This window comes from Camellia sinensis, chromosome 1 (assembly GCF_055761805.1).
Source record: "Camellia sinensis isolate YWXY chromosome 1, ASM5576180v1, whole genome shotgun sequence".
Lineage (NCBI taxonomy): Eukaryota > Viridiplantae > Streptophyta > Magnoliopsida > Ericales > Theaceae > Camellia > Camellia sinensis.
Window position 1 is genome coordinate 76,964,980 of NC_138961.1, and position 15,145 is coordinate 76,980,124.

Genomic DNA, 15,145 nt, shown 5'->3' on the forward strand with positions numbered 1-15,145 from the left:
CTGGAAAGGGAGCAGGATACTCCACTCCCTTATCTGAAAAGATCTGGTCAAATCCGAACTGGTCAAGGGCGTCATCAACTGATGTCAGCTGCAAATTTGCTACACACCCAGTTGTAGCGCAACCCCTATGTGGGAAAGCTCACTGTTGTGAGCGAAAGAAAGAAGAATCTAGCGGAATGCTAGGGGTAAGAGCCCGTAACTTCCTGTTTATCCATCAACCACCCAAGGGAGGGATAAAAAAATAAGAGAGATTGAAGAATAGAGAGATGTGCGCTGAGAGAAAAAGTGAGAAAAAGGGCTTTTTCAGAAAAACAAAGCCTGAGGGCCGAGTGATGTAAGAAACACAAATAAGAAAGGGTAGGAAACAATACCCGGAGAAACAGACTCCTTATTGAACTAAAAGGTCTCCCACTGGTGGTAACCCATTCGCGTGTTGTGTTTGTGTGTTTTTGTTTGTCCCGATTCTTGTTTTGAGTCATTTCGAGTGTCAATAGATGTGTTTAGGTTGTTTTACCTTTATTTTCCGTTGTTGAGTCATTTTTGTTGTGGTCACTCGTAGGCTCAATACCCGGTTAAGAACTCGTTCCTCAATTTCAATTTCAAAAATAAAATTGTTTTGTGCCCAGAGTGCTGTGCCATTCTCCACATTTGTGCAAAACAAGATTTGTTCTTTCAAAAAAAAAACTGCAAGGTTCAACCCAGGTCATGTGAAAATAGTAAAACCTGGACCTATCTGAAGCTATATAGGTTCCGGACTGCAAAGCAAAAGAAAAGAGGGAAAATTGAAGCATTTGTGTTTTTTTTTCAACTTCAGAAAATTCCGATATTGCATTCCAGGTGTACCTCTTCAGGCCATGTCAATGCTCCGAAGTATGAGTGTGCCTCTACCTCAAGCGCATGATCAAGCCTACTTCAAGGCCAAAATGGCAATCGAAAGTGCTCTTCCTGAGTACCATTCCCCGCCAGAGTTATCTTGGTTGTGTTTGTAATGAGTTCCTAGGAGACCAACTGTGACGGTGGAAACTAGAGTTCGAATGGCTGATGCCTAAAACACAAAGGTTTGGAATTTTTGAGACTAAAGTCTGGTTTAAATACACAGGGATGTATCCCCAGTTTGAAATCTGTATGGCAGCTCCATAGATTGAGATAGCATGTGTATGCGCCTCAATTCTGGATACTGAACCAACCTAGTCTGTCACCCCGTTGGAGAATAGGGAAAGTTGTGAATATGATCAGGAAGGAAAACTGCATTTGTGGTTTCTCCATGCAAAAGTTACCCCATGTCAGCATTTCAGGACCTTGGTACTATGAGTTGAAGGTAAGAGTTCGAAGAACACGAGGGGAAATTCCCGTCAGAGTAGAGCGGTTCACTGCCGTTCACCCCATGAGGTGCTTTTTAAAGCACCGCTTTGTTTGTTTCTTGCACTACCTAAACATCATGCACTACAGTGCTTGTAACATGTTGTAACATGTATCATATCATCGTACTTATTTCATTTATTTACATCTTGTGTTATCTTGTATCATTTACCCTTTCACGTTGTGCAGCGTTTAGGATTATTGTCCTCCGGGGCTATCTCAGGTTGTGTGGAACACGCTCCTGATTGTTTGTTTTCGGACCTCTTCTCATGATTTCTGCGTGGTTAGAGTGTTCTTTTCCTCACAAAATTTCAGCGTGTGTGGAATTTGTTTTCCTCTTCTCACGATTTCAGCGTGGTTAGAGTGTTCTTTTCCTCACACGATTTCAGCGTGTTTGGAATTTATCTCAGGACGAGTGAAGCGGGGCCCTAGGCGGGTTGTATCTCGGGATGCGTGAAGCGCGAACCAGAGCGGTTTTTCACCTCTTCTCACGATTTCAGCGTGGTTAGAGTGCTCTTTTCCTCACACGATTTCAGTGTGTTTGGAATTTATCTCAGTTTGCGTCGAGTGCACCCCTGAGCGGTTGGTTTCTGACCTGTTCTCCTGATTTTCTGCGTGGTTAGAGTATTCTTTTCGTCACACGATTTCAATGTGTTTGGAATTTGTTTTCCTCTTCTCACGATTTCAGCGTGTTTGGAATTTATCTCAGGACGCGTAAAGCGCGGCCCTACGCGGGTTGTATCTCGGGATGGGTGAGGCGCGAGCCCGAGCAGTTTTTCACCTCTTCTCATGATTTCAGCGTGGTTAGAGTGCTCTTTTCCTCACACGATTTCAGCGTGTTTGGAATTTATCTCAGGTTGCGTCGAGTGCGCCCCTGAGCGGTTGGTTTCTGACCTCTTCTCACGATTTATGCGTGGTTAGAGTGTTTTTTTCCTCGCACGATTTCAGCTTGTTTGGAATTTGTTTTCCTCTTCTCACGATTTCAACGTGATTAGAGTATCTCAGGACGCGCGAAACGTAATCTCGTACGATTTTCGATTCTTAGTTTACCCTAAGCGGTTGTTTTCGGACGTCTTCTCACGATTTTAGCGTGGTTAGAGTGTTCCTTTCCTTACACAATTTCAGCGTGTTTGGAATTCATCTCAGGTTGCGTTGTGCGCGCACCTGGGCGGTTGTTTTCGGTCCTCTTCTCACGATTTCAGCGTGATTTGAGGGTTGCTTTCCTCACACGATTTCGGCATGCTTGGGATTTATTTTTCCTCCTCTCACGATTCCAGCGTGGTTGGAATATGTCGCCCTTTGCATCTACTGTACTATATGTTACATCGCATATATTATCTATTGCAGCACATCTGTTATGTCTATTTCATTGCATATAGAATATATTGCATGCATGTGCTGCATTATCCATTTATCGCTTGCATCATTTCCATGTTAGGCTTAGTCCGGCATGTGCCTATACTTTTTGCGTTAAAGCATAGTTCTATCTGTGCATGCACCTATTCCACTAAGAGAATTGTGGTCTGAGGGTGTCGGCACCTTTTCAATGTTAGACGTAGTCTGTATTGTGTCCATGCCTTTGCAAGGCAAGATGCGGTTTGGCCACGCGCCTTATTCACTCTATCTATTGCATCCATTGCATTGTAGTTTGTTGCATTCAGCATGTAGGATCACGATCTTTCCTCAGCAGATCATTCCTCACTTATATCATGCCACCCAATTACTTGTATTCTTTCTGCGGAACACATAGTTTTGCCTGTGCATGCACCTATTCCACTAAGAGAATTGTGGTTAGAGCGCTCTAGCACCTTTTCTATGTTACACGTAGTTTGATTTTGCATCTCCATCCCTTTGTGATATTTGTGTGGTTTTTCACTGCTTAGGGTTTGATGATTCAAATACATTGTATATTATTACATTGTTTTGTTGCATTGTGTATCATGTTGCATCCTGCCCCTGAACTACGCTGGTTTGATTCCTTACAAAGGGATACGTAGGCAGCCTGCGGACGCAACCATTTATTTATCTGTATTTTGTTTGTTTGTCCAAGTCTTCGGCCTTGTCAAAAATGGGTCATCTTTGGGCTTTGACATTCACTCACATCATTTCATGACTTCCGAGCTTTGTCAAAGAGGGGCAACTGTAGACACCCCATTTTTGACCGCCCTTAAGACTTGGGCATCACTAATTGCTTGCTTGGTGGTGAAAGTTGTGTAGTGCAAAGGTTCGATTCCTTCGGCAAGAGGAGAGTCAAATCCCAACCTTACACCTCATTTTGGACGAAAGCTATTTTGGATGGTTTTTAAACCTTAAAACCCTCTCTTTCAAAATATTTTTGAAATAAAGTTCCTACGATGTTTCGAGGCTCGCATTTCGTTAAATGTTACACTTTTCAGTAAACCGAGCGAGGACAAAGTGGAAATGAATGAAAGAAAGATAAAATCTTTCAAAAATCTTTCAAAACACCTTGTTCAGGGGTTTGAAGTTGAAGAAAATAAAAGTGGAGAGAAGAAACCAAATTAAAGAAGAAGGTGGGTATGAATCGCTAAGAGAGGGTCAAGCGGTCCTCGGTAAATCCGGCCTATCTATCCATACACTTGGATTTAAGCTATGATGCTGCCACCATTGGAAAGAAGACTTCTGGGGCTTCATTTTACACTCAAGAATCTCCTAAAGCTGAGTCCGGACGGGGGAGATATGATTGGTTGAAGTTGGGCATTATTCCGGTTGGACTGAAACTGAGCAGCCTTCACTAAAAGAGGCATAACTTTTTGGACCATTGGAATTTGATGCAAGGCTGCCACCATTGGAAAGCTTCTTTCCGGGGCTTCAATTTGGACATAAGACTGACCTGAAAAGGAGTTCATATGAAGGCGTTATACTAGTTTGAAGTTGGACCTGCGGAGCAGAATTTCCTATCGGCTACAAATGTGTCGATTGGCCAAAAAAGTAGCAGATTGGCCATCACAAGTAGCAGATCGGCACCAAAGATGGCCGATCGGCCAGAAATGACCCAAACTCATTTTTTTTGAAGATATTTTGTCCTGCAGCTGTTTCCAGCCTGTGCCACCTGTCCCAAATCATATATTTCGACCCAAGCTTGATATTTTGCTATATATGAAGCCTTATATCTCATATTCAAGGGGTGAGAACATTAAGGAAGCCATAGAGAAAATTTGAGAGCTTCTCACTCGCGAATCCTCTCTCTCTAGAAGCTTTGTGAGCAAACTCTCCCCTCTCTCTAGAATTCTCCCACTCTCTTCTTGTTTTAGTTTTGAAAGTGAGAAATACTTCTAGTTCGCATACACTCCCTTCATCAAAGTTGCATATCATTGGGCTGAGGTCTCTTGGAACCTATTTTTGGGCTGTTGAAAGGTTGTTTGGCTCATAAAAGAGGTTGTTTTGCAGCTGTGCATCATGATGTATAACTCTCCTCTTTTGTATTTGCTTTGCACACTTGCTTCACCACCCCTTTTCCATCGTTTTGGAGCTGTTTTTGGGGTGGTGTTGAACTACAAGAACCTTTGTTTTTCCTTTGTTTTTCAGTCCTAAAAGTGTTGGTTTTTGCCTTGTTTGGCTAGGGGGTTGTTCTCACTTTTTGTTCCTTGGCTTGTGAGGCCTTATGTGCAACTTCTCACTACCTTGAAATCCAATTTTGGGCCCTTTTTACCACTGAAATCCAGGGGATTTTCAGTGACAAAAGGCTTGTTTTGAGGTCCCAAATGGGAGGGGATAGCCTCCCCTCCTTGTCTCTCCATGCCATGCCTTGTTAGCACTATAAAGTAGCATCTTTTTGTGGCTTATGTTAGCTCTTTTCAAGCATGTTTTTGTGACTTTTAGGACCTGATATTGCTCTGTTTTGGGCTGGTTTGGTCACGCCTTGCATGCTCTATGTACTTGTAGTGCAATCTTGCCCATTAGCCTAGTGTACTCGGTGTTTGGCCCTTGATGCTAGCTTGTCTTGGCTATACTCCATCCATGTTTTAGCATTGTTTTGACATGCTTTAGGACTGTTTCGGGCTGCCTTGGTCATATGACTCATGTTTTGTATAGCTATAGTGCAAATGCCTTGACTAGTCTTGAGTTTTGAGGCCCCTACCCTGCTATACTTGTGATGTTTGCATGCCTTGGCATCATTTGGCATGGAATTTTAGAGCATGTTTCATTGCCATGCCCTCAAATTTGTCACTCTTTCCATGCTTTGAGGAGTTGGTTCTTTATGCCTTAAGAATGAGCCATTGCGTATGCCATTTTGCCTAAGCTTGTAAGCTGCCATATCAGTGTGTATTTGGTCTCATTTTTCCATCATATAACTCTAATTTTTATTGTTAAAGTCACCTCATGCTTGGTTTTGATAGGTGTAGTGTAATACTCCGTATTAGCCTTGCAAGTTCATGCTCCATGCCCTTCATGTTAGCTTGTTTTGGTGATGCTCCATGCATGTTTTGGACCCATTTTGGCATGATCTAGGACTATTTTGGGTTGCCTTGGCTATATGTTTCATGTATTGCATAGCTATGGTGTATGTCCTTTGGCTAGCTTTAAGCTTTGAGCCCACTAGTGTGCTTCATTTGTTGTTTGTGCATGATTTAGCCTTATTTGGAATGTAATTTCAGAGTTTACTTCATTGCCACACTGTCATATTTGTCACTTCTTCATCATGTTTGAGGGTTGTGTTCCTATGCCTAGTTGAGGAGCCATTACATAAGCATATGTCCTTGGCCCCCTTTTGTCCCTAAATTTTGGTATGTTGGCCATTGGTTTGGGCATGACTGAGGTCTGTCCACATTCGGTTTAAGTCTATTTGGCATGTTTATTTGCATGATTGTTTGCATTGTGTATGCCATGTTGTTCTTTGCATTGTGTATGCCATGTTGCATTGCATTGAGTGTGTGCCATTTGCATTGTGTGTGCGTGCCTTACATTGTGTTTAGAATGATTGAGTTCCATTGCATGTTTGCATGCTTGAGTTGCATTTCATTTGTTTGGATTGGGTATTAGTCCAAACATGGGAAACGAGGGACGTTTCATACTTGAAGTGATGAAACGTGCCTCATTTCTCGGTCGCCGACGCTCTTGATCATACATGATAGAGTTCAAGGCTTTATGTGTTTATGTGTGCATTCATTTTACATTGAATTGTGCAATTTGGCTTCTCGGCCATCATGCATCGAGATGCATGATTGATGGCTCGAGAGCCGAGCACTACACTCCTTTGAGCTTTAAACAAGATAAGAAGTGTGGTTGCACACACATTTTCTTGCAAATACACTGCCATGCCTCTGTTAGTGCTCTGTTGCAGCAAAAGGAGAAGTTGCAGGAAGTAGTGGCCGATCAAGCATCAGAGCTGCCGATCGACCATCAAAGTCTGCCGATCGGCTATCAAATTGGCCGATAGCCATTAACTTTAGCCGATGGCCATTCCTTTTGGCCGACCACCATTCATCATATTCCTAAGGTGGATTAGAAACATCTTGGAAGTTGGCACAACGTTTAGAAGTCCAAAACAGTGCAAACAAAGGCATCATGAGGCACGATAGTGGATTTCCGAGCGGAGCCGACCGAGCATGCATGTATCCCTCGTCATGAGGCCATTTCAGTGCTTTTGTTAACTTGTAATAAGCTGTTGCTTTATTTACATAAGTGTTGTAATTAATTAGTTAATGCATTTAATTAATTGATTCATTTTGTAATAATTAGTCTAATTAGTTTAATTAGATTAGTTAACTAGCTTAGCTTAGCTAGTTTAGCTTATTTATTTGGACCCTTCGTCGAGAGGGCGAATTTTGTAATAAGTGTGCGTGAGTGTGTGAATGTCTTCCAACCCCACGTCTTTCTCCCTTTTATTTACGAGCTTTTGATGGTTAGTTTTAGGGCATATTTCAATTAGCATCCTTATGCTATGCATGTGTGCATCATTCATCTGTTTTGCATGCACCGGGCTCGGCGCATCATAGAAATTGCATTGTATTCCAATTCCTATTTGAATACATGTATCAAGTGTAACATTCACATGCCATTCGAGAATAGTCGAGCCCGTCTTAATTGCATTTTGCATGTGTTGCATTAGGCATCTTAACATTGCTAGGATCATGCATGATTACTAACTAGCTTTTGTTTGGGCTCAGAGTACACTGTGAGTGTTTACGCTTTAGCATCTTGCATGTGTGTAAGTGTTGCCATGATAGCATGCTTGCCATGAGGCTAACTGCTTAAGTGTTAAACTGCATGAATCCCTGTGGATGAAGGCTTGATTGTCTAAATTGGAACACCTCAATGATTATGAGTTTTTGGCCCACTTGAAGTGGCAAAATCATGTTTTTCTAAGCCCACTTGAGGGTGTCAAATCCGCGTCTTAGCCTACTTGCGAGTAGCACCTTCAAACCATTTTCAAAAACGAGCATGAGCTGTTTTGTTCTAATTCGCGTGATTAAGTCAATACTTGTTTGTTGTGCGCATCACGTAGTAAAGCTTAGCTAATAAACCGGAATAAGAACGCATGTGTTTTCAAAAACAACATAGCATGTTAGTAAAGGCCGATCCTTTGATCGGGCGAGCGGGGGTGCTCATTCCATGACCTTCCCCTCTCGTACCCAAGTTCCCGAGCTAAGGCAACTTTGGTGATGACGGAGACGTGGCCTTAGGCACGAGTCAGGGTTTCCTAAATTTCCTGAAAATAAAATATTTAGGTGGCGACTCTGAAATCTGGCAAAACAGTCCATGTTTGGCGCTTTTTGATTAAAATTGATTTTCCAAAACGATATGCCGGATTTTGACTCTTTGGTGATTTATCAGTCTTACATTGCACTTTGTGAAATTAGATTCAGAACCGTGACATCAGTCCAGACTGTGGTAGCTAAGAGCAACGGATTCGCGCCCTCGCGTGCAGATCGGAGTTCCGGGCGGTCTACACGTCCTTGAAGATTTTGCAAGAGAATTCAAGAATTGAGAGGATTAACTCAAGAACTAGCTAGAATTTGGAAAATTGAAGCTTCTAGGTAAGTAATTGAACTCAATCTATGGGTTTGAATCCATAACTAAGTGAATTCATAGATTATATGAAGTTAAGAATAAGATTTGAGTTGAAAAATGGATGAAATGTGATCAACATGAATATGCATGTAACAAAATGCTATGAATCATCATATTTGAGCATAAGGCATGTTAAACAAGTTGAATTAATAGTCATTTGAGACATGCATCCATGAATAATGAGGTTATGAGGCTTAAATACATGTTTTGAAGATGATAGAACAAGAATTCATGTCAGATCATACATGTATGAGAGTTTTGATTATCATTTTGACAAATTCATGAAGAATATGGTACAAAATGCATAATTTTGAGCAATCTCATGAGATTGAGCATTGTTAGTAGCATTTGAAGTGAGGAAAGAAGCTATATCTCACATGCATACTCAATCCATGTAGATATAGAACTTAAATGCATGAGACTTATGGTCATGAACATGAAATTGAAATGATTTGAGCTTGTACGAAGAATTCATGCAGAATTGAACTTTAATTTTTGTAAAATTAACTTTTATTTTCATGTTAGAAGTTAATTGACCAAGATATGGGACTTAGCATGCAAGAAAAACCAATTGTAATCATGTTTTGAACTTCAAACTGTCACTCCCCAAACTCACCCCTAAAAGTTTGGGCATGACTTGTTCAGAAACGGACATTTAACCTGATATACATAACATATGGGGCCTGAACGGAGGCATTAAATACCATAAAATAATAGAAACAATCTCCATTGAGCTACCACTACTATGCCAAGATCACAAACATTATAACAGGTAAATAACATACAGAAACATGCACCTGAGCATCGGTTATATACATACACATATACAGACCCAGCCCTATAATTGGGCGTATAACAAAAAACATTGGAGTTAAGGAAGTTATGTACATTCAACCTTAGACAAAAAATTAAAGTACGACCAACATCTTAACAAAACTTCACAAAAATAGAAGTGGCTTCATCTAGGGCCTGGACACACAAAGGTTGACAAAAGAGAACGGGCACCCTGGGTTAGGACTGACCTCCCGGTTGGTTACCTACAGAAGCAGACATAACAAGAGTGGGCCAGGCTCAGTGAATAATAGTACTTAAACAATTCGATGCTCAACTTAAATCATGATACATAACAAAGCGTATGTAAATACAGAGATCATATGGTTAATCTGATTCTGTACTAATTTCAGAACGGCCTTAGGCCCAATTTTTAAACGGAATGGCTTTAAGCCCTTGAACAGAGTGGCATTGAGCCCTTAAACAGAGTGGCATTAAGCTTGAATACAGAACAGCCTTAGCCTTGTTCATGCATGTATGAACCCAAGAGGTGTCTCACACGGATTCTAGAGGTGACTCACACTGTAGCACTTAGTTCCGTACATCACTTTGTTTCATACCAGAAAATACAGATTGGCCAGAGGCCCAGATATCGTCAGAGCATACTAGTTTCAAAATCTTACAGAGTTCCAGAGTCATATGAAAGTATCCATATCCTTTCCCTCATTTATTCATGTTTTTTCAATTACTCACATAAGTTTCACAATTAACATGCGATAACAGAATGCTAATGGTATTCATTAGCTGTAAGTAAAGCGTACTACGATAGTACTACTACTCACAGTGTTGTGACGACGTGGTAGTTCCTCCCGGAGTGTGTCCTGCACACATTCATAACTTGCAAATTAGTTCATTTCTCTTTGTTGAATTATTTCCTGATTCATCTCACTTCAAATGAATTTTACAGACATCAGTAGGCATAAAATACAAATTCTAAAAATATCTGAGGGTTGAGCATGCAAAACGAAGCAGACTATTTTTCTCAGCATGGGCCGCATGTGCGGCGGTTGGTCCAGCACGTGCGACTGGGAAGTCCCGCACGTGCGACTGGGAAGTCCCGCACGTGCTTTTTAGGCAGTATCCAAAACCCAAAATTCACCATTTTCTTGCACATGCGGCCATGACTCCTACACGTGCGGCGGTGCCCCCCGCACGTGCGGCGATTTGCCTAGTCTACTATCCGAAATTTAGGTAAAACTCCTCTTGATGAACACATACCAAGGCTCAAAAATAAATAACTTTAACACAAGAACATGGCTTGAAATCACATAGAGACTAATTACAAACTTATTTTGAATTCAAAGCACAATCAACCACCATTTAATTCATTTATATTGCACCTACACATGATTTTCACTCAAGCATGTATACGTGGCCATATAAGTACATAAGTGAGTTTATGCATGGAGATAAACTTCCCACAACATATAAAATCTAGCGGAAAAGATGAGATCACTAAACATAAAGTTTAAACCCAAAATCACAACTTCAACTACCATTAAACAAGGATATCTACACACTCATGATCTTGATCTTATTCACAAGCTTAACTTCTATGTTGCAGAGAATTCTTTACTTATAAGGCAAGAGAGGTATAGCAAAGTGAATAACACATACCTTGAACTTAAATTCCTACAACCTTCTCAAATCTCCCCAATTCATTCCTTGAAGAAATCTCATCCTCCTCTCAACTCTTCTCTTTTCTTTCTCTCAGGATATTTTTTTGGTAATACGCTCTAAGTCAAACATTTGAGAGAACATAGATATATATATATATATATATAAAGTGAATAAGACAAAATTAAACAGTTTAATCATCCCTAACAAAATTTTGACAAAAATGCTTCTTATACCTTAAAAATTATGCCGATCTCAAATGTGAAATTGATTTCAGATTAACAAGCCTCTAAGGCTCTCAATTTCTGATTCAAACATTCCAGTTGTGACAAATATTTTTCTTATTAAACAGGTATGCATCCATAATCATAGGATTCACTTAAGTAACCTTAATTTCTCATAGAATTTCACAGTAAGCATTTGACAACACAGAATAGGGACTGAAAATATATCAGAATCGTATACGAGGGTCGGGTTATCACACAAATGCAATTTTAAAAATTCTAAAATTTGGTCTGTCCGCTCGATAGAAGAAAGTGTCGCTCGGGCACAAAAATTGAGCTCCCAGGAGTTTTATAGAAAATTGCACGGTGGCTCGAGCGTCCAAACCTACGCTTGAGTGAGCCCTGTTTTACGAGACTCACAGCTCGAGCGACGAAAATCTTGCTCGAGCGTAAAATTCATGCAACCAGCACTTTTACAGAGTTATGCACACCGCTCGAGCGACAAAAGTTACGCCAAGCGAAGTGCCCTGTTTCAGAAATTTTTGAAAAGGCATTTCATGTTCCAATTTCCATTCTCTTTCATTTCTGAGTACTCTTAGATACACAATGAGCATCCTAAATGAATTAAAGTACACGAAAGAAGCCTAAGAACATTAAGCAAACTAAAAAACGAATTGAATTACATTATGACCCAATGTCTTATGAATTGTGTAGGGTTAAGTAGAAGGACAAGTCAAGCGCTAGAGCACTGTGAGTAATGTCTTAGTAGAGATATTTTTTTGTGTGTATGCATTATTTTCTAAATGTTACTTGTGTGGTAAGTTTCGAAACTTCTGAATTGATAATATGAATGAGTATTCCATTCGCTTGATTCACAATGAAGTATGTGAAGTGATGGATGTATGAATATGAAATGGGCCCAAGGCCGTTCGGTTTACTTGAAGAGGATATGATGGACCTAAGGCCATTTTTGTATAACTATTAAATGGGCCAAAGGCCATTTTGCATAAGGAATTGATTGGATCTAAGGTCATTTTGAATATGGAGGCCAATGTGAACATGATCATGAATCTAAAAGTGCGCACAAATGTGAATATGGAGTGATTGGACCCAATGTTGTTTTGCATACAAAGGACCCAAGGTCGTTTTGAATATGAAATTGACCTAAGGTCATTTTGAATATAAATTGGACCTATGGAGAAGTGGTTTGAAAATACTCTTCAGATCCTGGGAGACGCTAGTGATCCTCAGCTAGTCACTTGAAAACATATAAACACTCCGGTCAGGGGTGCCGAAATTAGCACTCTGATGGACAAGTCAGTTCAGACACTCAAAATAGCTTGTTTACTAAGTTAAGTGAAGTGATTCTTACATACCTTTCTAAATCTGTGGTTCTTGTATTTATACTTGCTCCTTTTGATCCTCGGGGCCAGGGCCAACTTTTTAATCATTGTCCTTTCCATTATTCGGCTCTAATGATCTACACTTATTCGGCACATGTATTATATTCGCCTTCCCATTCTCACAGGATATAGCCGATTAATATTAGTCTTCTAAGGTATGCACCTTTTGATTTTGCCAATATTCGGCTCCCACAATTGCCCCCCGAACTCCCCATTGACGGTAGTTAATCGGCGTGTTTGGTCTTGAATTGGAAAAGTCAAAATAGGTCAAGCGACTTCGCGTACTCCAATACCGATGTCAGAGTGCGCACACATTTTCGGTCATCATTACACTTTCCCGCCTTATTCGTGCGTCTCGCATTTATTGCGATTTGAAATTTCAGTCCTTTCGAGTGCACATTTTGTCGAGTATTCGAGACTATTGGACCACCAGCGTGTATCCCTTCTCTAACTCGTATTTTCTGCAATTCTTCTCCATCTATCCTTGCCCCGTTTACTCCTCGTAAGTCTTCTTCTCTCTTCTTTGCAATCCTATTTTCTGTTTGTCATTTTGATTTCGGCGGAACCTTGAATCCCCGCGAAAATGGCTATACACTTGAAAGACCTCCTCTCTGAGGGTCGCATTTCCAGATTCCGGCGACACTTTTCCATTCCTGACAATGTTCACTTATCTCGTGTAACGGACAGCACTCTTGATATGGAGAGGGAGGATCAAAATACAATCGTCTTCCCTCACTTATCCATAGCAGAGGGCAGAGTCCGTTTTTGCCTACATCCATTGCATAGAGCCGCCCTTCGCTATTGGAGTCTGATTGCTTCTCAACCCAACGTAAATTTCTTTCGAATCATTATGGGGGTGATAGAGTTAAACCGACGCCTTAGGATCAACCTTGGCATTTCGGCGATTCGGCACTGCTACGCTTTGGCCAAATCTTCCGGTTGGCTAGGGCGATACTTTCTCAGGGCCAAGGACACTGACCATCACTTGATAACCATGCTTGCCAGTTCTGGTAAGAGAGTTGACGACGTGATGGTCAATGTCCGAGGTAATTGGGAGTTTGGTGAAGGCGAAGACCGCCTAGACCCTATTCCCCGACGGAAGGGTGATCCAGGTTGCCATGTGACGCCTCGTATTTGTTGATTTTTCTTTTATTCGGCTTTTTTCCTTTAATCACCCCTTGTTCTTTGTAGGTAACAGATTGAAGAAGATTCTTCCCTTAACTGACGACGCAGTCCTTAAGGAAATTAAGTCTGCACTCAGATACTTCGGCCGTCCAAACGTACAAAAGCAAGGGAAAGCCGCTCATATACTCCTTCGATACGAACCTACTTATACTACATTCTCGGCCGCCAACGACATTTTGATTTCATCCGGCGATCAACACCTTTCAGTTCTTCTCTTTCCTAGCTTTAAGAGCCTTAGGCAAATTGGCCTCGAAGATTCGGATTCGGGAGAAGAAGCAGAGCCGGAGGTACAGGTAGTTAACGAACCAACCAGAGAGGTCGCTGAGGAGGCCGAAGAGGTTGACGAGGCGATACGCTCGACGTTCGAGGCTGCCAGACTTAACCAACCTTCATCGTCCACTTCAGGTCGAGCAGAGTTTTCTTCTGTAGATATTTCTGCAAATTTGGGGGACCTACCTGGCGATTTTTTTGAAGGTATGGCCGGGGAAAGCCTTACGCAGATGGCGCGAAAGAAAAATGCCGAGCAAATGGCTACTCGAAAGAAGGCCGAGGCCGCCCATTCTGAGCCCACCTTGATTAAAACTTCTATACCCGTTATTGAAGAGATAGCTTAGGTTGTTGCGGTCGAAGCAGGGAAAGAAGTTGAAAAACAGGTCATTGACGAACGGCTGATTCCGGAGGAGCGGGCAAAAAGCGTAGTGCCAAGGAAGAGGTTGGGTCGGAGATTAGCCCTGCTTACAAACGGCCTCGTTTAGAAGAGTCGGACGTTGTTCCTCCTTTTATTGTTTGGCCAAAGGTCAGAGATACACCGATCTCGTCTGACACTTTAGCCATTGAGGATCCAGCCGTGGCGTTGAGCCTGGCGGCTTTAATTTCTTTGCCAGCTGACAACGCAGGCTTTCGCGCCGCGCCAGATGTTATGGCCGTAGCCCTATCTGCGCAGTCAGCGCTCCTGGTAAGTGACCGTCTCAAATTCTCTTGAATTTGTTTTCATTAAGGTATATGACGATCGCAACTTATTTTGCAGACGGTTGGCAGGATCGCGGACCTAGGTCGCCGCCTGCATGATGCCCTTGGCAGGATTGATCGTTTGAAAATGGAGGTGGACGATCAAAAGAGTAGGGCCGAGTTTGAAGTGACGAGAGCCGCAATGGAGAGTGCGCGAGCTGAAGCAGAGAAGGAGAGGGCTCGCACAACTGAACAGCTCCGCTCTGACGCCGAGAGTAGGGCAAATGCGAGCAAAGAATCACTCAAGTTAGCCAAGGAGGCACTTGCCGAGGTGGAGGTTCAATTAGGGGAGCTCAAGACGGCCAAGGAAAAAGCCGATTCTGAGGCTTCTGCGGCATTTAAGGTAGGAAAAAGCGCTACCTACACAGAATATGTAGATGAAGTCCCCAAATTTGAGAATCGGGGGTTTAAACATGGGTGGCTCAAAGCCCTTGCTGCCGCTGGAGTTACATTGGCCTTGCCAATTCCCTACGAGCAAGTGGACGT